This window comes from Acipenser ruthenus, chromosome 5 (genome assembly GCF_902713425.1).
Source record: "Acipenser ruthenus chromosome 5, fAciRut3.2 maternal haplotype, whole genome shotgun sequence".
Classification (NCBI taxonomy): domain Eukaryota; kingdom Metazoa; phylum Chordata; class Actinopteri; order Acipenseriformes; family Acipenseridae; genus Acipenser; species Acipenser ruthenus.
In genome coordinates this window covers 76,622,497-76,645,114 of record NC_081193.1, presented here as the reverse complement: position 1 = coordinate 76,645,114, position 22,618 = coordinate 76,622,497, and the positions used below count along the sequence as shown (strand labels likewise).

General features: G+C 39.8%; 1 protein-coding gene across 2 annotated transcripts in view; it reads right to left on the bottom strand.

Annotated features, from left to right (window-relative positions):
* Positions 1-21,204, bottom strand: part of LOC117402202 (lysocardiolipin acyltransferase 1-like) — a 63,189-nt gene extending 41,985 nt beyond the window's left edge. Inside the window, exon 1 of one of the 2 annotated variants that reach the window (XM_059024537.1) lies at positions 21,068-21,204. The gene's annotated coding sequence lies outside the window, so the exon portion shown is untranslated. Of the gene's footprint in view, positions 1-20,604; positions 21,044-21,067 lie in introns of those variants that run through there. The other variant, XM_034003117.3, reaches the window with a different exon arrangement.
* Positions 21,205-22,618: the final 1,414 nt, after the last annotated feature.

The following is a 22,618-nucleotide window of genomic DNA, read 5'->3' as shown; positions in this document are numbered from 1 at the left end:
GTGACAAGACTAGTTTACAGCTACTGAGAGGCGAGAAAGGAAACTTGTATTTAAGACGTAATAAAAGCGCTGTAACGCATTTTGTGTGTCATTATGAAAAGTTTGATTTTTGTTTGCACTGTAAATTGCACCTCTGCATAAAGACCTTGCTATCACAGAAGGCTGTGTATGAGATGCCTGTGTCCACACGGGCAGTGTTGTGTGATGCACTGCAATTACGGATTCTGTCCCGTCGGGGAGATGAGATGAGGTTAAAAGCTCTCTAACCACGAATGCAGACGAGCGCGGCTCTTCTGCATAGTGGTTCAGACGCTTGCTTGCTTTGATCTGCTTAGTTACAGCAGTAAAGGCCAGTCCTACATTATTGTAAAGAATATTAAGACCAAAAATATACAGGTATGGTAACTTTTTATCCTATAAACCAATAAGGTTTTTAAAATATGTAAAACACACATGGTAAACTAGAGGGAGGTAGAGTCAACACATTCACAGTAGAACACGATGTAATAATAAAAAAAAAAGAAAACATTATCACAGCAGAAGTGTAGACCATTCAGATGTATTGCAAAAACCTAAGAAAGGTTTAAAACAAAAACACTCAAAATAAACAGCATGTGGGCCAAAATAAACGTCTGCTAAATAAATAAACAAACACGGCACACAAATAGCAACAAGTAGTATTATTATTATTATTATTTATTTCTTAGCAGACGCCCTTATCCAGGGCGACCTACAATCGTAAGCAAATACATTTCAAGTATCACAGTACAAGTAATAATGCAATTAAGAGCAAGATAAATACAATGACTTTGGTTCAAACAAGTACAAGTGTGACAAAATACAATTCAATAATACAGCAGATAACAGCGTCAGTGATAGTAACATCAGGATATGATTAAATACAAAATACTACAGATTAAACACATTAAACACATTAAACAGATTACAGTACTCTGAAGTACAGAATTAAATGCAGTAAAATAGGGGGCAGATAAGAGCAAGTAAAGCGCATTTAAGGAAGTGTCCCAGGGGAAAAACAGAGGAGTTCTACAGGTGCTGTCTGAAGAGGTGAGTCTTAAGGAGGCGCCAGAATGTGGTCAGGGACTGGGCAGTCCTGACATCTGTAGGAAGGTCATTCCACCACTGTGGAGCGAGGGTGGAAAAGGAGCGGGCTCTGGAGGCAGGGGAGCGTAGAGGAGGTAGAGCAAGTCTTCTAGTGCAGGCGGAGCGGAGAGGTCGAGTGGGGGTGTAGGGAGAGATGAGGGTCTGGGTGCAGTCTGGTCAAGGCATCTGTAGGCTAGTACAAGAGTCTTGAACTGGATGTGAGCAGTGATCGGGAGCCAGTGGAGTGAGCGGAGTAGTGGAGTTGCGTGGGAGAAGCGAGGCAGAGAGCTAGATGTCCCTATTCTTGTAAAATCAAGAAAGTTCTGTAAAGAGTGGTAAGTACAGAGCGTGACAAGACTAGTTTACAGCTACTGAGAGGCGAGAAAGGAAACTTGTATTTAAGACGTAATAAAAGCGCTGTAACGCATTTTGTGTGTCATTATGAAAAGTTTGATTTTTGTTTGCACTGTAAATTGCACCTCTGCATAAAGACCTTGCTATCACAGAAGGCTGTGTATGAGATGCCTGTGTCCACACGGGCAGTGTTGTGTGATGCACTGCAATTACGGATTCTGTCCCGTCGGGGAGATGAGATGAGGTTAAAAGCTCTCTAACCACGAATGCAGACGAGCGCGGCTCTTCTGCATAGTGGTTCAGACGCTTGCTTGCTTTGATCTGCTTAGTTACAGCAGTAAAGGCCAGTCCTACATTATTGTAAAGAATATTAAGACCAAAAATATACAGGTATGGTAACTTTTTATCCTATAAACCAATAAGGTTTTTAAAATATGTAAAACACACATGGTAAACTAGAGGGAGGTAGAGTCAACACATTCACAGTAGAACACGATGTAATAATAAAAAAAAAAGAAAACATTATCACAGCAGAAGTGTAGACCATTCAGATGTATTGCAAAAACCATAAAGAGATAGCCTTAGCAATGAATAAAGACAAAGATTATTTAAAAGTGTCTTTCGTGTGACCCCTCTTTGCACTCAGAGCCATGAAAACTAAGTCATCAAGAACAGAGCAATCATCCATCACTATTAAACACCCATTAGTGCTAAATGTATACTGAACTAACAATGAAGACGATGACATGTCTGTCATTGAATTTAACTGGTTTCTTTTAATATATCTAAATGACAGAGGAATGACAGGCCAGTCTACTCGCTGGAGCAGAGCCCATGTTTTTATTGGGTCTCAGTGTTGTGTCTTGGTTCTCGCAAGACAGAAACTCAACAGCTGACTTCTGTAAAACATCATTCTGCTGCTTCTCTCTCTCTCTCTCTCTCTCTCTCACTCTCTCTCTCACTCTCACATACATTTCAGCGTTATGAAATTCCGGGCCTTTTCTGTTTCCTGACTTCTGGTGTAGATTGAGGTGTATCAAGTTGTTTCAATAGTATGCTGTGAAATGAGGCAGCTGGGTCAGTATTGTGAAGGCAGCCAAATACTGCACTGACTGAACTTACTTTTAGGTGCTTTTACATACAGATAGATAGATAGATAGATAGATAGATAGATAGATAGATAGATAGAGAGAGAGAGAGAGAGAGAGAGAGAGAGAGAGAGAGAGAGAGAGAGAGAGAGAGAGAGAGAGAGAGAGAGAGAGAGAGAGAGAGAGAGAGAGAGAGAGAGAGAGAGAGAGAGAGAGAGAGAGAGAGAGAGAGAGAGAGAGAGAGAGAGAGAGAGAGAGAGAGAGACACACACACACACACATATACTGTATAGTTATACATTTACAACAATTTATATATGTACTAGTAGCCTATATGTGCTGGGACAAACATTTGAAAATTCAATTTATGACCAAGTTTATATAACTGTATCAAAAAGATAATGCAAAGGTAACCAATACATAAATTGGGTCTGAAATCAATAACATTCTACTGAACAGAATAGTGTGTCTCTCCTGTCATATGAGGTATCAGGTTTATTTTACTACCAAGAGATTTTTTGCAGTTTTGGGCAAGATGACAGTGGCGCAAAACTGATAAAAGTGTCCAAAATGATGTATCCAATTACAAGAGGCACCCAACACAACGTATTAGTTTATAATTCACCAGAAACAAAGACTGTACTATTAAACATAAACAAGTGGTGTTGTTTTGTAGATGTTCCAGGCACGGGATGACATCTGTACACAGCATAAACTGTGCTAGGATTCCGACAAATTCATATTGGTGATTGTCTCATATCTAGTTCTAGTATAATCCTTATAATCCTTAATCTGTGCTGTTCCTCTACTTCCCCTGGTTTCCCTGACCTCCACTAGTATGTGGAGACACCACACACACTCGCACACAACAGACTCCTATTGCTGAGTAGAACAGTTTCACCCATTCCAGGTTTTAATATGTGCTTGATGATCCCCAGTGTATACCGTACAGTAGGTAACAAGCTCCGGTGGGCAGGATTTAAAAAAAACAGTGTTCTTGTATCGAACTCGTGGTATAGTAATAAGAGCTTTAGTAGCAAGTGATTTTCAAATTAAATGTGTTAATTAAATCAATACATTAATGCTTTGAAATTGAGTCGATGAGGTCATTAATGAAAGCATTATAAGTTGAGAAATTTAAACTCAAAACACAATCCTGAAGTTGGGGGGTCAACTAATACACGAGCAAACATATGAACCGATCTATAATTTATATATTTACTGATTGTGATGACCGACGGCAGAATGAACGCTATGGAGGGGCATAATAATAATAACATTACCTTTTCTATTGAGTGACCCTGCAGCATACTGCTTCTGCGGGAAACAGCAGCACCACCATTGCTGTGGGTAAATCCTTGTTGCCCTTGTTGCCAGAGCAAATGCTCTAATTTCTCTCAAATCTAAATGCAAACACCTCAAGATTTGGCAAAAATGATTCCGTGACATTGTCTATATATATAAAAATACATATATTTTTACCTCCAGGAGCTGTCATGTAAAACACAGACGCAGTTTCACTGAATTACAGCCAGACCACACCACCCCCCACATTCCATGGCAACAGTGTGGAGTAGTGGTTAGGGCTCTGGACTCTTGACCGGAGGGTTGTGGGTTCAATCCCCAGTGGGGGACACTGCTGTTGTACCCTTGAGCAAGGTACTTTACCTAGATTGCTCCAGTAAAAACCCAACTGTAAAAATGGGTAATTGTATGTAAAATAATGTGATACCTGTATAATGTGAAATAATGTATAATGTGATATCTTGTAACAATTGTAAGTCGCCCTGGATAAGGGCGTCTGCTAAGAAATAAATAATAATAATAATAATAATAATAATAATAATAATAATAATAATAAATACACACTTCCGTGTGGGCTAGGAAGGAAGTGGGAGTGGGGCTTGTATACTAAATTAATACTATTGTATGCTTGTGGCAGGATGGCTTGGGTGATGACGTCAGACCCGGAAGACAGTGGACACGGACAACAGACTGGGGTAATGAAAGCTCTGATGCGCAAGTTTAATTTACAAATAAAAGATTTAAAACAAAAACACTCAAAATAAACAGCATGTGGGCCAAAATAAACGTCTGCTAAATAAATAAACAAACACGGCACACAAATAGCAACAAGTAGTATTATTATTATTATTATTTATTTCTTAGCAGACGCCCTTATCCAGGGCGACCTACAATCGTAAGCAAATACATTTCAAGTATCACAGTACAAGTAATAATGCAATTAAGAGCAAGATAAATACAATGACTTTGGTTCAAACAAGTACAAGTGTGACAAAATACAATTCAATAATACAGCAGATAACAGCGTCAGTGATAGTAACATCAGGATATGATTAAATACAAAATACTACAGATTAAACACATTAAACACATTAAACAGATTACAGTACTCTGAAGTACAGAATTAAATGCAGTAAAATAGGGGGCAGATAAGAGCAAGTAAAGCGCATTTAAGGAAGTGTCCCAGGGGAAAAACAGAGGAGTTCTACAGGTGCTGTCTGAAGAGGTGAGTCTTAAGGAGGCGCCAGAATGTGGTCAGGGACTGGGCAGTCCTGACATCTGTAGGAAGGTCATTCCACCACTGTGGAGCGAGGGTGGAAAAGGAGCGGGCTCTGGAGGCAGGGGAGCGTAGAGGAGGTAGAGCAAGTCTTCTAGTGCAGGCGGAGCGGAGAGGTCGAGTGGGGGTGTAGGGAGAGATGAGGGTCTGGGTGCAGTCTGGTCAAGGCATCTGTAGGCTAGTACAAGAGTCTTGAACTGGATGTGAGCAGTGATCGGGAGCCAGTGGAGTGAGCGGAGTAGTGGAGTTGCGTGGGAGAAGCGAGGCAGAGAGCACACCAGGCGGGCAGCGGAGTTCTGGATGAGCTGGAGCAGACGGGTGGCGGACGCAGGAGGCCAGACAGGAGGGAGTTGCAGTAGTCTATGCGGGAGAGTACCAAGGCCTGGGCCAGGAGCTGGGTGGCATAGTTGGTGAGGAAGGGTCGGATTCTGGCTGCAAAACCAGCATACGCAGCAATTATTATATCCTGTAATAATATTTTTCACAGCTCACGCTTCATTCCACCTGTACACACTCATCCTGTGCAGCCAAAGCTGCAGGTCTTTAATATTATAGCCGAGGGATCAACTGGCTCTTAATTATCTTGTTAACCCCTCGGCCATAGTTTGCACAAGTTTAATAAATCTGCGTGACTGTCAGCCAATAAAATAATTACTAGCCGACAGTCACACGAGTAAAGTACAAAAATACAAATAATAACAGTGATGGTGGACAGCTTTTCATCCGCCCTGCATTTGAAATAATAATAATACAAACATGCACAGGGGCGGGGAGTACCTCGTCATAAGGCTATAGAAAAAAAAAATTACTGTATTGTAATACACGTCAAAATGAGGCGTCAGGCGGTTCTAGGTAGAAGTGCTTATAAAATTGTTATTTTTGCAAATTTGCCGCTCAAACAGCGTCAGGATATCGAATACAAATATTTAGGGAAAAATTTCTAAACTTCTTCGAACACTTCACATATAAAATGCTGATTTACGATTATCTTGCATGTGGGTAAAAATCAGACAGCACGGATTAAAAAAAAAAAAAACTAATTAAATCCCCTTAGTCATTACCCTCATTCGGAGGATATTTTGCCACAGCTTTCTACTACAACTCTTTTAATGTGCATTTTGCAAACTTTTTTAAAGAACAAAATACCGTGAGCCATCTATGTATATTGGTCGGAATTTACTTCCTTATGATGACAGCTACTTTAGTATGTATTTTAGTATGTACGATGGTAGGCTATATATAAATACATACGTTTCAAGTGCCACGTACTTCCTTCTATATTTATTAAGCTTTCCGATAAGACTCCCTAACCCAATACACAATTTGTTTATAGTTAATTGTTCGGTGAATTCCTCTAATCATGCATTTTCTCAGTTACTCTTTGGCCCCTGCAATAAATAAACTCAACATGATTAGCCACTGAACACTTACAGTATTATAAGAATATTTTATATGCATACCCGTGTGAAGGTGAAAGTGTACATTGTACATAAAGTGTGGGGGGAGTCTGACAACATTACATATACGTCTAGGCAAAATCCATGTCAATGATCTCGATCGCATTCCTAGTGCATCGCTGTGTGCAACGCCTGTTCTTCATTCTTGTGTGGATAAGACACAGGTGTTAAAAGAATATCCGCAATCACCTAAGGAAACTTTATTGTAATAGCTAATATGCTGTTTTCTATACCAAGATTTCAGTTGTATAATTCAAATAAAATCTACAGTAGATGTCAGTTGTCATATAATGTATGAAAGCTGAATTAAAATAGGCTACAGTTGCATTGATAAATCTGGTAGTCACTGGGTGTAAATAACAGTATATCATTTTAGCAATACAACAAACATTCTGTAAGGTTACAAATGGTTAAAATAAGTGAATAAATCTAATTCATAACCACGAGTATAGAAAAGGCTAAAATATTTAATAACTACAAATACTGAATTATTGAGGTAGTCTGTAAGAAATTAAACCTGGTCCTGTACACTCTCTCTCGGTATAGTCGGCGTCACAGAATCGGTCTGTTAAATGTCTGTTTCAAGGTGAGTTATATACGCTTTCATGAAGTAAAACCCTCCTTTTCCAAGTGCAAATTAACTCCTGATAAATTATGACAATCAACACAGATTTGTTTTAAATACCCACGCAAACAAAAGAAGTACTGCTCGTTAAGATAGTAACATTATTTCGGAAATCACAATTATTTAAGAACGAAATAGTCATAACGACTGCTTGAAAATGCCTAAATCAGTGCTACATACCAATTTCTTGATTAACACTGGAGTTATCATTTACGACTGTTTGAAAATCCTGCCTGGTGTGTCTTATTAAACACAGTAAAACCAGGAATGGATCAAACTGCTATGCAATGGGAGTCGCATTTCCATCGCTGTACTGGGTTTGTTCTTTACAGTGTTAGACTGGTTGGCCTCCCAGTAACTTTAACCTCTTAAGTTGGGACTTACAGAGCCACGATCCTGGGGAGACTCTATGAATCCAGCACTACCGTATGTTTATAGGGTATTCTTTTAAAATTAATTTTTCATTTTTTAATTAACTGAATAAGATATACAATAGCCCCATATTACAGCAGAACATCCCAGTGCCCAATATGTTACTGGCTTATAGACAAAAGAGAGAAACTATGTAGTTTATTTTAGACATTCTTCAAAAAATATCCTTTTAAAAGGGTACAATAATGTATAAAAATAACAATATGATTATAAACATGACCCTCGTTGCCTTGGAATACATTCACAGCAATGTTTGTTTGAGTATGTGTCCTAGGACTATACTACAGTAGGTTTCCATCTGCAGTTTGACAGCAAACTCAATCCAGTCTGTTTAATACAAAGGTCATGAACAAATAAATTATTATTTAGAAAAATGGTCTAGGAGCGCTATTAATAATAGTGTTGCACCGTTACTCTCAGAAAACATGGGCGTCACAGAGACACACTGAGCAATTATTTTTGTCCACTGCACACAGGCAAGGCCAAAATGGTCTTCGTTTCAATACACGTGTATTGAACTAAACTTAAATCAAGGCCAAAGTGTACGATGTTGTGTAATTTTGCTAAGGATTCATATAAAAAGATCATTATTAGCCACAGAAATAAACAGTTTAAAACTTAATAATAACTATTATTAACTATTCTGTTCAGAAAATGTTGTTGGCAAAAGCTGGCTCTGCACATTTTACATTTTATGAACTGTCCTGAGTGGCTACTGGCTTGCTGGTATAAGGAAGGGTGACTTTTGTCCCCACAAGGACAGAAAATAAGTTTTTTGGCAAACAGCTTCACTGTGGACAGGAACACAGCTGTCATCACAAAGACCGCACAGAGTGCAATTCAGTGCTTGGCAGACAGGGGGTAGCCGTGCACCAAGAGGTGGCAACGTCCCTGTAATAAACCCCACCCCCCCACCCCCCACCCCCCCCCCCACACTGTCAATACAGCCAGTTGCATCGCCTCTTGGCGGCCTGCCAGCCTGGCAACCAGCACCCTAGATTCGATTTGAGCCTGCAAGGACTAGGCTCCCTGCACTGAAGACATTGGCTTTTACCGCTAAGCCATGGGGCCATTTTGTTAAATTTTAATAGCATATATTCTACACAGTTTAACAGAAGATAAAACTCTTAAATATTGTTCCTGCATGTAACATATAAAATGCTGAGGCACTGTGTTGCATTTATGGATGAACTGAAAAAACATCAAACTTATAAGATAGACACATAATGATAATAAACACTGTAATACAATGTAGAAAAGTATTTCCTGCCATCTTGGTTTCACTGTGGTAAAAAAAAGGAAACTAAAATAAGGGCATAACAGCAATTAACATATTCAAGTGAGTTACAGTAAATACTTTTTTAAACCTGAAAGAAACTTACTTACAACTGGTTTTCTTAAAACATTTCTAAAACTACTGACCTGAAAAAAAGTTTTGCACTTTTTTTCGGACTCTATCCTGTGATGGCATTATTACGTGTGGTAGAAATCCATGTTCTTGAAAGGGTAGGGGTTTGTTGTTTGTTGTTTTGTTTTTTTTCCTGCTGATGTGACTTAATCACGCAAATTGCACAATCACATTATTGTTTGGATCCAAAGACTTCCTAATTTGGTATGTACAGGCGTCTCTAGTTGCTGCAGAAAGTGCACTGTGGGCATAATTGCCGTGAATTGACATACATTTTCATGGGCGGCAATGGAGAAGGGCACCTACGACAATTTAATTAATTTCGAGCCATGCATTTACCATAGGTTACCATACATCTATGAGCTTTACAATACTTATCTATACTTTCACTGTGCTCTGCTCTTTGCTATGGTATGACTATGGCAAACGCTATATAAATACAGTAAAAGACAACAGCCAGTAAAACAACTCAAGCCATACCCAGCACGGTACAGCAGACCACCCTGGTCACTCCCAGACAGTTCCGGAGAGGACGAGGCTGTGAAGTCATTAGCTCCTCACAACCTGTGGATCACTGAGACAAAGAATACCCTTGGTGGCCCTTAACAGAAACCTTACTGCATAAATGATGACACTAACAGACCAGTCTACAGGGGGTTCACGGTAAGCGGAAAGGAGGAGAAGTTATTGACCTCACTAACCTCTCATTACTAGCATGCTTTTGCAGAGCACCGCTCAACACCATTACACAAGGCAGAGGCAGAAGGAGGCGGGTCTCCCAGGTTACAGGAAACATAAACACAGAAAGAAAACTCTTTCAGACACAGTCAAACTATCTGTATTAAAAATAAATATTTTCTGCAATGTTTCATAGACTAAATTGTGATCCTGGCTCTTTAAATCACATACAGTATTGGGCACAGAGGATTCCTTTGGCAGAAGAAACACATACAGTACAGGAGTGCGGCGTTGTGGGGTTATCAGAAGGGCAGGCTTGCAAAGGTGAACGTTTAGGGTTAAATTTAGAAATATAAAACGTCTTGGTGGCTCTTACACAGAACCCAGTAGAGCTGCAACTTAAATAAACAACAATAAACCATGTAGTGAGCACTTGACTATTCAGAAAAGCCTTCGAAAATGATTGAAAACAGCTGAGCAAACGCAACGTGTGAAAGACTGATGCGAGACCCGCCATCAGGGGTGGTTACGAAGAACAAGACCAGAATATGAACCGACGGCACGATTTCTCGAACGCACGCAAACTGTAATAACAGCTGACTAGAGTGGAACATGTGAAGTGTGGGTGTTCTGAACCTGATGAAGGATAAACACACACAACTCTCTCCAAACACTCAGTGTTGTTACAGCTACAGTAGAATATACAGTAATGCTGGGACAAATACTGTAATTGAATAATTTAACACTGCCTGAAATGCATTCAGTGGAAAAAAGGAGCATGGTCTTATCTGTAAGAACAAAATGTATAAACGACTGTATAAAATGATACAGTATGATGCAAAGCAAACCAATGCATAAGAAATAACATTCTGTACAGAAGAGAGTTTATTTCCCTTCTTTAAAAGGTAATTTGATGGGATGCCACCAGGTTTACTTTACTCCCTAAAGATTTTTTGGTACAAATCATTGTTTTTGTTTTCAATCTAATCCAAAAATGAAAATAATCTTTGTTAAATTTGTAAACATTTTGAAAGAATATTCCAACATGAAAAAGCCATGTTCATCCCAGCACAAGTAGAACGTGGAAGTTATTTTCTTACTGGATATGCTTTACTATGGACAATGTACCCACACACGTACGAAGGATACCAAAAACCTCAGAATAATCTGCATAAAATCAACAGTTCATGGGATTATACGCAAATACAAACAAGAAAGGACTATCGGCCAAGACAGTAAACTTGTTGGCATTATAGCTTTGCAAGTATTTCTTTCAGCTCTTGCAACTTCATTGCCTGGCTAACCAGAGGATCTCGATCATAACGTTTTTAAATTAGTCTTCCTAGCTTTGATAAACTTGAGCATGAAAACATGAAATGAGGGTTTGAAGTCTGGTTTATTTGAAGGCCTCTAAAATGCAGGTGTGCTCCAAAGTCTTTGGAAAAAATAAAAACTGTTTTTTTCACGCCTGGAAAACATCAAACAGGGACAACTCAAGCACTCAGAAGAACACAGCTCAAAAACATCAGCACCGCGGCACGTGCACGTTTCAAATAAAAACAGAGGCTCAAAGCGCTGGCTTTGATTTCAGTTAAAGATATATTATGGAGAATGAGTATGGAAATTTCCAGTCCCCCCCCCACCCACCACACACCTTACTCCTTTGCCTGTGACCACAGAAACAAACACCCCACACTCACACTCATGCACACATCTCAAAGCAGCAGCAGCAGCACCAGCAGCAGCAGCAATACTCCCCTGCCAGAGGAAAGCCAGCTGCTGAACCCTCACACCCGTAAGAGCTCCTCTCTGTATCACTGTCTGTCTGTCTGTGCCCATCCGTTCCCTGGTCAGTAGACCCTACACCAGCTGGCAGGACCGCATCACAGCAGTCTAGCCACAGATTCCTTTCTTCTTTTTTACAAATATTGCACAAGAAAAATAGAGAAGTAAACACAAATCATGCATAATTTACAATTACTAAATTTTACCAGAACCCTAAGGTACAGTATCAATTTACAATTGAATGTTGCAGAAGCCCAGTTTGGCCAGAGCTTTTGAAAGCTTGTTATCAAAAACTTGTTCAGAATGTGTATGTGTAAGCTTTTCATGTTACAGTCCTCGCTTGTTGCACTGGACTGTCAGAGTACAAGCAAGGTGCCAAACTGACAATCTACAGGAGTGAAGGTGACAACATAACGAGGGTCACTGAAAATCCAATAAACGACAAAAAGTGCATGTTAGCAATCAAAAGATTTTGTTTTTGTGAACAAAGATGCCAGTGTGTAACTTCTATACAGTACAGGAAACTATCTGGAGGACAGCACAGGGATGTAAATAAGAAACCTATTGCATAGCAGTTTCACCCATTCCAGGTTTTAATACCAGCTTGATTAGCCACAGTATATAGGTAACAAGCTCAGATGTGTCTCAATAAACCAAGACTGGATCAATCTTCCACGCAATGGGAGTCTTATTTCTATCCCTGCAACATTTCAAAGATTAAGCAGTCTGCATCTGAATTTCTTATGAAAATGCTTCTGTAGTTACAATGTTACAAGACAGGGAGACATTTGCTTGGCTAGGTGCACTGGGTAGCGGTATAGCGGTGGCAGATGGCTATCATGTGAGTAGCAGTATAACAGAGGCAAATAACATTGGTTAATAATACTGGTGCAATGTGTTCCGAGGGAACAGCTGGTGGAATGTGATGTGGCATTATAACTTGGAGTAGGGTAGCCTGGGTAGACTATAGCTTGTTGACATTGTAGATTTTTTTAATGTATTTAACTTTGTATATATTCAAGCTGTTGTAACTCCAGTACCTGTCTATATTGAGGATCTGTCACTAAAGACAGGCTCATCTTCTTGATACAAACGGCTTGATTTTTTGTATTTTTAGATCCAATTTTAAAATGTCCTAGTGCTACCTAGCTCCAAAGTCTTTGTAAAAATAAAAAATATTTTTATTTGTGTTTTTATTTTTCAATCCCATGTGAAAAAGTTTAACCTACTCTTGGAAAATATAAAACAGGTACCAGAAAGACACACAAAAAAGAACATAGCTCAACAACATCAGCAGATAACATCAGCACCATGGCACACGCCTGCTTAAGAAGCAGTGCTGGCTATACAGTCACCCCTACCCAGTGTTGTGTTATTACAAGCTTACAGCTTTCTCCACACATCAGAAACAATCTCAACTGGGCTGGGGAGCAGTGCGCAGTTGTGTTGGGCATTTTAGCTCCAAGTGGCGAAAGAGTACAATGAATGATTTAAAAGCTTAATGAGTTTGGTCTCAGCCAGCTCATTCATTTGTTCTGTTATTCATTATTGATTATCTGTATGAGTTACTGTACACTAAGGGTATCACCGAAAAGCCGACTAATCGAACAGAAACTGGTAGTCGACTAATTGCAAATGGAAGGAAGAGCAGCTGCAGCTGCAATCCATTAAAGTCTAACAGTTTCAAAGATGAAGAAATAGTTTTTAAAAATTCCAAGTTACTATAAAACAGAGTGCACAGCAAAGTGTCTCAAAACTCTACGCTCACAAATAGTGCTTCTACAGTAAGTATTCAACTACGTCAAATTAGTAGTCATCCGTCCCATACTGTATACAGAAACAACGTGCAGCATTACACACCTGAATTCAAACACCCCATTAATGTCACATTAAAATATGACAATATGTGCAATATTAATACAATACATCCTGGAAATAAGTAAGCCACCACAATGTTGTGCCATGAATTATGTAAACCTACTGTGAAGCGAACAAGTGCACTACCATGCATTCCCTCTCAGTACATTCAGTTTCAGAGCTGAGTATTTTAACTGCTGGTACATTATATTCCTGCGATAGGGAAAGAGGCTACACTTAAAAAAAAAAAAAATAATAATTGGTTTGCTTTAACCCAGCTCTAAAACTGGGTAAGTACTGCAAGTACTGCAAGGATGATGTATCAGGTGGGTTTTAACAAACAAATAGATTTTATTATTATTAATTTACAATTTCCTCTCTACCTCCAAATTGAAGAATGCCTTACTAAAATAAACTGACAAAACTGCAATCCCAAAAGGTAGGAACTTGACGTCAATTGAGCACACAGCGAGCGAAGCACAACGCTTGAACCTTGTATCTGAAAGCAGCCGCTTAACGCTTTCCAATGAAAAACAAAATCATGCAGTGCAGCCTATTCATAGACTAGAAAAGGGACTTTTACTGAACCAAAAATACCGTTCCAAAACAGAAAGTGGAATGAAAGACTGAACTTTGATCTTTTAGATAACACAAAATAAATTTTCCCCTAGTTAGAAAAATGAATCTGCAGCGCTAGTAGAAGAACAGTTCCAGACAGGGTTCTGTATTGCGCGGCAAGCACAATAACATGTTACGATCGCTGTCTATACCACAGAAAACAAGACGCAAATCTCGCAACCAGGTTAAATAATCTCTGAAAAATAAATCAACCTGCAAGGTTGCGGCGACACCTGCAGTGGAAACTTCCACTGACCTTTCTGTCCCCGGGCAAGACCTGATTTTCCAAGATACAGAGAGCAGCAACTTAGGCACTCTCTCTCTCGCATCTGTGGGCTGCTGTTATGAAGAGGGCTTCCCCGAAACAGGGAGGGAACCCCCAGTTTCAGGAGCATCCCTCCCACGTTGGAAGGCACCCGAGCTGGTAAAACTCCACAGCACAGCTTTCCATGCACCAGCCCACACACTCTCTCCACCACCTTCCAACTGCACCACCCCGAACGATAACTAAACACAACAGCCATGCTGTAGCTTTAAAGATTATTTAGAGAAGTATTATATATTAGAGAAGATGTCTTTCTAATGGTCTACCATGATCTGTCTTGGTCCCATCCTGCCCCCATCTCCGAAGCACTGTGATCAGTGGAGTCAGGGGTGTCAAACCACTGGCCATACTGCAATTAAATATTAGATTGTCAGCACTCGATTTGTGTGGAGAGGTCAATCCGAATACTCAGATAATCAGTTACTTCTTCACTACATACAGATTTACTACAGTATCTGAATAACTGTGAGCCAAAGAGCAATATCTGTGTACAGTATTATTACTTTAGCTTCTGGCTAAGTCTATCAAGTAAAGTTCCTTTTGTACCTGATATGATGCAACAGCAGCTTGCCACATGTCCTGTAACACACACTGCCCACTGCACGTAAAGAATACTTCATCTAGTGTTGCAGCTTTTTCAGCACTAACGTACAGTCGTAGCAGCTGACACACAGGTAGTTTATCAAGATGTGCAGGAGTCTGAATCAGGTGAAATGGATAGACAGGCTGTGGAAGAAGATGTTGTGAAACCCAAGGACTAGCCTATACTTGGCACACATTGATTCATGTGGGTTCATGAATTCTATCCAATGCTGAAAAAAACAGATGACTAGCCTGGTATTTTGTGCCAGATTTCCCACAATCCTTGGGTATGATCAAGTTCAAAGTGCCTCAACTTTGGAGAGGGGGAGGGGGGTTATTTTTGAATTGGGGACCCCCAACTGAAAATGGAGGGAAAGGTAAATCACAAAAAAGAAAGAAAAACTGCACTGCAGTGAAAGTAGAGGTTTGCTTGACATTCTGTAATCGTTACAAGGTCAAGTGAAAGACCACTTTCTGCGCATTAAGTACATGATATTTTACAAAAGAGAAGTTTCCTGAATATCTTGGGCTAATCTTTGCAGGCCCCCTGGGGTCCCTGGACCCCAGTATAAGAATCAGTGGCCTAGTTCACCTGTAAGAGAATGTCCTCCAAGAACATCTTATAGTAGTGTGACAGACAGATGAAAAGCGCCATTTTAGCCTATCACCCAGCCATTGAGTCGCTGCGTATAAACACGGCTGATCGGAGCTGGACGCAGGAGCACACAGCAGCCTCTTCTTCCTCGATGATAGTGTACGACAGTCGAGGCTGAAGAGAAGGAAGCCTGATGCTTCTTTGGGAATGAATGAGTGAGGTGGAGTGTGTACTGCCTTAAGAAAAAATGAATTTTCACAGCATGTCAATGGAGTAGCGACTACAGAACAAAGACTGCATCAAAAGGCAATCGGAACAACCTACTTCAATCTGATTATTTTATATACGGAAATACTCTTCAAACAGTTCTTTCTTGGTATGATGAGTAACTCGCTAATGAATTGCAGATTAACCTGCTGTGATCAGGACATGCTCCCCCAGCTTTTCATTTCATTCTCCTGCAGCATCACTTCACAGCTCTGTCCTTGTTCCCACCCCATCCGTTAGAACACCCTTCTACAGGATCCTTGAGATTAAAGTGCTCAGAGAATGCACATTGTTGATCTCTTCCCTCTCAAATCACAGCAGACCTGCGTTGCTGTAGAACTGCAATGCTTCTACCGTGCGTATTCCAGTACAGACGTTTAGACGTTTGTTTGTTTGTTTGTTTCCATGACTCCTGTGACGTGTGAATGGCTTGCTGGCTTCATGTGAAAATCTGTATGTGCTTTGCAAAATGAACTTACCAAGTACATAATTACAATGAAAAAAGTGTTACCACAAAATATAGAAAACAAAAAAGCAAAGACTCTCTGGCTACTAATCTGTGATCTCACATTGTAGTGATCCTCCCTTCAAGCATTATTCACAGCTTGCCTGTATAATGCATGTGCTTTTAGTTGGGTTCAGGGGTGCTGGGAAAAGCTACAGCTAGATTTGCATTGGAGCATTTTACAGTACCAGCGAATTCACCTACAGTAGATTGTATCAACCACTTATTTGTAGTGGTACAATACCCAGTGGTTAATAGGTTGTTCATGTTTATAGCTAGAGTGATTATAAACCAAAGTACACATCAGAGTACATTCTTATTGTTGTTCACAATCACTTTGTACGGTGACCGAGAAGTGCAAAGAGGTAGAAAATCTACAGAGAGACATAACTGCATCCAGGGGACAGAAATGGAGTTCTGGTGAATGTCGATATTCACGAGTCAGCGACACTTACAATATTATCAGTGCAGCAATAGTTCTGTTTTAGTTTAGCATTTAATCGATTTCGATCTGGGAAATGGATTCTATAACTAAACCAGCAATCCATGTAATAAACGAGTTTGAATAACGCTGCAGCATAAAACAGAAACAAAGGCTTGTCTGTCTATTTTTTTATATTTTCTTTGTAATTAAGTGTAGTGCTGGGACGAACACAGGATTTTTATGTTTGGATATTTGCTCATAATTTAAATATTCGTTCGGATATTCATTCATTTTTCAAAAAGTAATAAAAGCCATTACATTGCTCTGAATGCAGGCAGAGACAGCATAGCAGCAGGGTCAGGGGGTGTGGCCGTGGTCCCTGTGTGTGTGCCTTTATTTTACAGCAAGACATTACAATATGTAAAACGTTAAAATAGAAAAATATCCCAGGAGTAAAGAATAAGTTGTGTAGAACTTACTTTACCCCAGTGAATTAACTACAAAACAAAGGATGCCAAATAACAGTTCAAGTTAAACGTTGTTTAATAAATAGTACATAATGTTGACAACGAATTTTTCTTTTTTTCATACCTTGCGATTGCCATTTCTTCACAGTAAACAATGGCCATCGATACGTTTTCATAAAGTAATATCATGAGGTTTACTTGTGTTGATTATGTGTTTTTTATATTATATATATATATATATATATATATATATATATATATATATATATATATATATATATTATTAATCTCACATATCACACAGAGCTCTTTCTCATTTGCCATATTTTGAAACGGTCGTGCAAATTCAGGTGAGACAGTAACAGCTGATTTTTGTATCCGAATACATGTCAAAAAATATTCTTTCGAATATCTGTCTCAGGACTAATTAAGTGTCACTGGTGACATTCACCAGAACCTTGCTTTAACCAACAAACAAAAAAATTATATTAATAATAATTTCTGAAACAAAACCTAACTCCCAGCAGATGCTTTCTAAACGTGTGCTTCTTTTTTTTTTTTTTTTTTTTTTAGGCGGCTGCAGTTTTTTTAGATGTTATCACCCCGTTTCAATCCCGGTTGCAGCTACATCTCTGTGTAGATTTGCTATCTCACTTCTCGGCCACCATAACTCTGATACATTATTTTGTGCTTCAGTCAGATCATCTGTGACTTTTTAAAATGTAGACATTTAAAGCACTCCTTTGGCATCAAAGCAGTAACTCTAAGTTCAAATGGTACAATGGAGTGTAACATTAATCTGTCGTCCCTTGCAACACTCTGCCCCTAGTGGGTGTTAGAAGTACATCAGGAAGGAATGTAGTATTTCATACATCCACTGAGGGTAGACGGTTAACAGTTACTCTGCTGTACCATCTGAATGCGCGTCCGAGAGCTCTGTTGAGACCACAGGGGTGCTTTAAACATTTCAAAAAGGCACTAGGATGCGATGACTAAAAGCACAAAATGATTTACAAAGTGGATCTAAACTGGAAGGAGAACACACGACGACTGCGATATGTCACACCCCTATCAAGTTGCTCTTTAACACACCACAGAAACGCCACTAAAATGTGCAAAACTCTGGCCAAGTGCATGACTGCATGAGGAAGGGTAGCACTGCAGTCAAGGCTAGCAGCGGGCATACTGTAGCAGAGGCAGGAAGCATGAGATTGCAGTTCAAAGCGCTTGGTACCGCACTTTTATTAACAAACAATTAAAGAAACAAAAATACAAAAAACCGCACCCAAGCAAACGCTAGCTCAATGCTGGACAGTGTCTCCCCGCTCCTCTTTTATAGCATGTGGACAGGTGTAATTGATCATCAGTTAGTCAATTATCACCTGGCCATATTCTACACGTGTTTTTAGCTGGGAGGGGATTTGAAACTCAGCCCTGCTCTATTTAGAACATACTTTTTGTATACAAAAACATACAATTTACAAATGACATGTGCAGGACCCCTGCCCTGCCACACTGCGAGATAAAAAAAAAAAAGTTGTGGCACTAACAAAACATTTATGTATGCCTTTGACGATTCGTCTCCCACTGCTCAAAGAAAGTGTCTGTTTCTCCAAGATCCTGGCAAGCCTCGCCACATGCACCATGTCACCTATGGTAAGCAAAGCACTGGCATCTAAAAGACTGTCAGGGGACATCTCGGGTGGAGCTGTCCTGAATTTAAACAGCGCAATGGAAAACACTGGGCACAGTGGAAAGGGAGACGCTGCAACTCTGCGGAGCCCTGCAGAGTCAGCACTGCAGGAGACGTGACAGTCAAACCTTGACCCAGAGTCAAAGTCACAACCATAACACTTTATGCTACTTTCCAAAACATTGTAATGTTGTGTAACTAAACAGTTTTCATGCCGGTGCCCTGTAATCTGAACTCATTTATTTGATGAGTCATGCTCTGCAGTGACAACCTGTCATTGTGCTCACTACAAACCTTCTAGGTCTCATCTTAGAGAGGCCTCAGGGCAACAGTTCTCCAGCCACACTTTCACAGAGATGCCACCATTGTCTTTCTCCATTCTCCTGTACAGTACCAGAGGAAAGCAGTGGAATCAACAGCTGTCTGCCTACCCAGTTGTGCAGTCAAGGGTAAATGTCACTTCTCACTTAAGGAATAAAGTGTTTATTCATTCCTACTCTACTGTGATACGCAAATCCTGGCTACACCACATGTCATTTTTTGAAACTGTCGCGCAACTTCTGGTGAGGTGGTAAATAAGTGCAAGGTATTTTTGTCATTTCTAGCAAATATGAGCATCTGATTTTTGTATTCGAATACATGTCAAAAATATTTGTTCTAATATTCGGATATTTGTCCCAGCACTAATTAATTATATGAAGTGATTCGAGTGCATTAAGCTTTAACCCTACATTCTGAACGACCCCCACAACTGACATGCAAGTAATCTAAGGGCATCTCTGAACACCCTTAGTGCCAACCATGAACACCAAAAAGGTTTGTTCACCACAACACAAATGCCTATAGCCTACCGTTGCCCTGGCCCCTGCGTTTAGATGTACTGGAGAGAGGCCCAGACTCAGGTAAGAGGTACTGTAGGTCTGAAACTAGATTCTGTTAACAGGTGCAAGCACACCAGTCAAAAAACATGCACTGCACATCATTGGAGCAGTAAAGTGGATAAACATTTAATTTACAACCAACTAAAGAATACGGCTGAGTCAAGCACAAGCACCCTAGAATACTGAAAATGAGTTATAATGAATATATTATTACAAAATATATTTTATTGTGTAATGCAGTTGAAACAAATACAATAAAAAGTACTAGTTGAACAAAAGGAAGCCATTTGATTCAGCTCATCACTGCTCCTCCCTTAGAAGAATTGATCTCAAAACGTTGTCAAGTGGATCAACTTCACAAAAACATTACTACAGCAGGTAACCCATTCCACAAGTGTCTCATTTCGCAAAGAAAATTGCTATGATTTTTTTTTTTTTTTTTGGTCCAAATTTGATGACACCTATCTATCTGTTCTTTAAACATATTGCCAAAAAACAAAAAACCAATAATAAAACACTTTGAAACGAGTCGTGTTTATAATATAGGCCCTTAGGCTGTCAGACATCAGCGATGAGAGGAGGTATGTTTTAGTTGCTAGGAGGAGTGGCCGGATTTTACATTTGACAGGGAAGCTAACTAATCTTGAATGACTTGCACGTTTTCGGTTTATACATTCATAGCAATAATAAACTGGAGAGGTGCAAAATACTATATACACAATATCTACAGTGTGAGATAAGTTAATACGAGATACCCATAACACACATCAAGCAGTGACAATTGAACAACATATAAAAACAAAACAGAAACATAATGCAATACAGTGTTATTAGCATCGTTATTAAAATTGAAAAAATCAAGTTTTTTTTTTTCTCACCTGCGTGAAAAAAACAGGTCTGTCCTGACAAACAGCAGCAAATGATGTAGCAATAAGCGACAACGAAAGTTAAAACACGGAGAAGGGAATGGAATAACAAACAAAATAAAATCAAAACAAAAACACTTGACGAATAACACACCCCTGGATTTGATAGCTACGACATTTTCCCGGAGTTTTAGTTTGGCAGAAACGTACATTATACTAAGAAAAGATGCATGAACTAGTTTGAGCTTCTAGTACTAGCAGCAGCTGCCATCTTTGGGATGACAGCCCTGAACTTTCAACCTTAACCTGCTTGCCCTTTTTTACACAGGCAGCGGCGTCAGGGATGCCGCTTATGTCTTGTGGCGAACGATGAATGAAAAAGCTGAAATTGTTAGCGTGACGCTGATCTATAGGTATGCAAATTGTAAAATTTGTTAAATATGAATAGCAATTCTCGCTTTCAGATTTATTTTACCGCCTGGTTTTTGTACCGTCGATCCCTCGCACACAGCAGGATTTGCCTAAAGAGCTTCGTTTCTTCCGGGGTTTTACATTATTCTAAGCAGGATTTTGCCCTGCCTGAGCTGAGCTCTCTCCTGAACCCGCTCTGCCTGGCAGTCTGTTAGTAACAAGGTCTAATTAAATCCTTGTCGAGTCACGCTATTGCTTTTTTTTTTTACCCACACTTCAGTAACACGTCTGTGGATTATTTCTCACCAGACGCCCTAATCCAGGGCGATTTACAATTGTTACAAGATATCACATTATTTTTACATACAATTATCCATTTATACAGTTGGGTTTTTACTGGAGCAATCTAGGTAAAGTACCTTGCTCAAGCCAGGGTACAACAGCAGTGTCCCCCACCTAGGATTCCAGTCAGGAGTCCAGAGCTCTAACCACTACTCCACACTGCTGCTCCTAAATAACATAATTTATAAACGGCTGTATCATAATGCATAAAGATAACACACATCTATTGTACAGAAGGGCGTTTCACTGTCCTTAATAGATCATTTGATGGGTTACCAGTTTTAATGTAGGATTGTTTTACAGTATTATGGTAGAAATTATACTTTGGTTTTCCAGCTAATTCAAAATGAAAGAATAATTGAATATACATTTAAATGTTTAAAGAATATTCCAACATGGCCCCCCCATGTTTGTCTATAAGACTAATTCATATTTAAATCTGTTGTCACATGGATGTGTTTTATTCTCTGTCCTATCACAGGGGTGGAAATAAAACTCCCATTGCATTGCAGTCTGACCCACTCCTGGTTTCACTACAGCCCATTTCACACTGGCATGCTCTACCCGGGTCAGAACCTACCCAGGTCAGGACCCGGTGTCAGGCGGGTTGGCCACTCGATTTCACACTTTGATAAAGCAGGGTTGACCTGGGTGACAAACAGAAGTAAACAATACGCGTATCAATGCCCCGGAAGCAGCTTGTTACTGACGCTTCTATCCAAGCTTCTCTGGATTGAACCATCGGCCAAAATGTTGATTAGAGCAAATGTTGAAGTGAAGCCTTCACGCAGGCGTCGGTGTTTGTTATTTCATTGGCTTAAGAATGCCTGTCATGCATTTTGTCTCGCTCTACCCTGGTCAAAGCATGTCAACCCACATCCTGAGGTGGGTCGCTGGGACCCGGGTCAACACAGGTACGTGGTTTCACACTACGCGGGATTGTGACCTGGGTAGGCAGAACCGGGGTCCGGACTCGGGTAGGAGTGCCACTGTGAAAGGGGCCTATGAGATTAATAAGGCACACCTGAGCTTGTGACATACACACTGCGGCTAATCAAGCTTGTATTAAAATCTGGAATAGGTGAAACTGCTATGCAATAGGAGTATTATTTCCATCTCTGTAGCAAGTCACATACTATTTTTTTTTTTTTTACTGTCCCCTTCCTTTTTATGATGTTTGAGCTCAGTCAAAGCACCTTAACACAGTCTTATCGAATTTAAATAATAAATAAAGAAGTAACTAACTAAATAAAGCACAGTATTTGGGTATGCA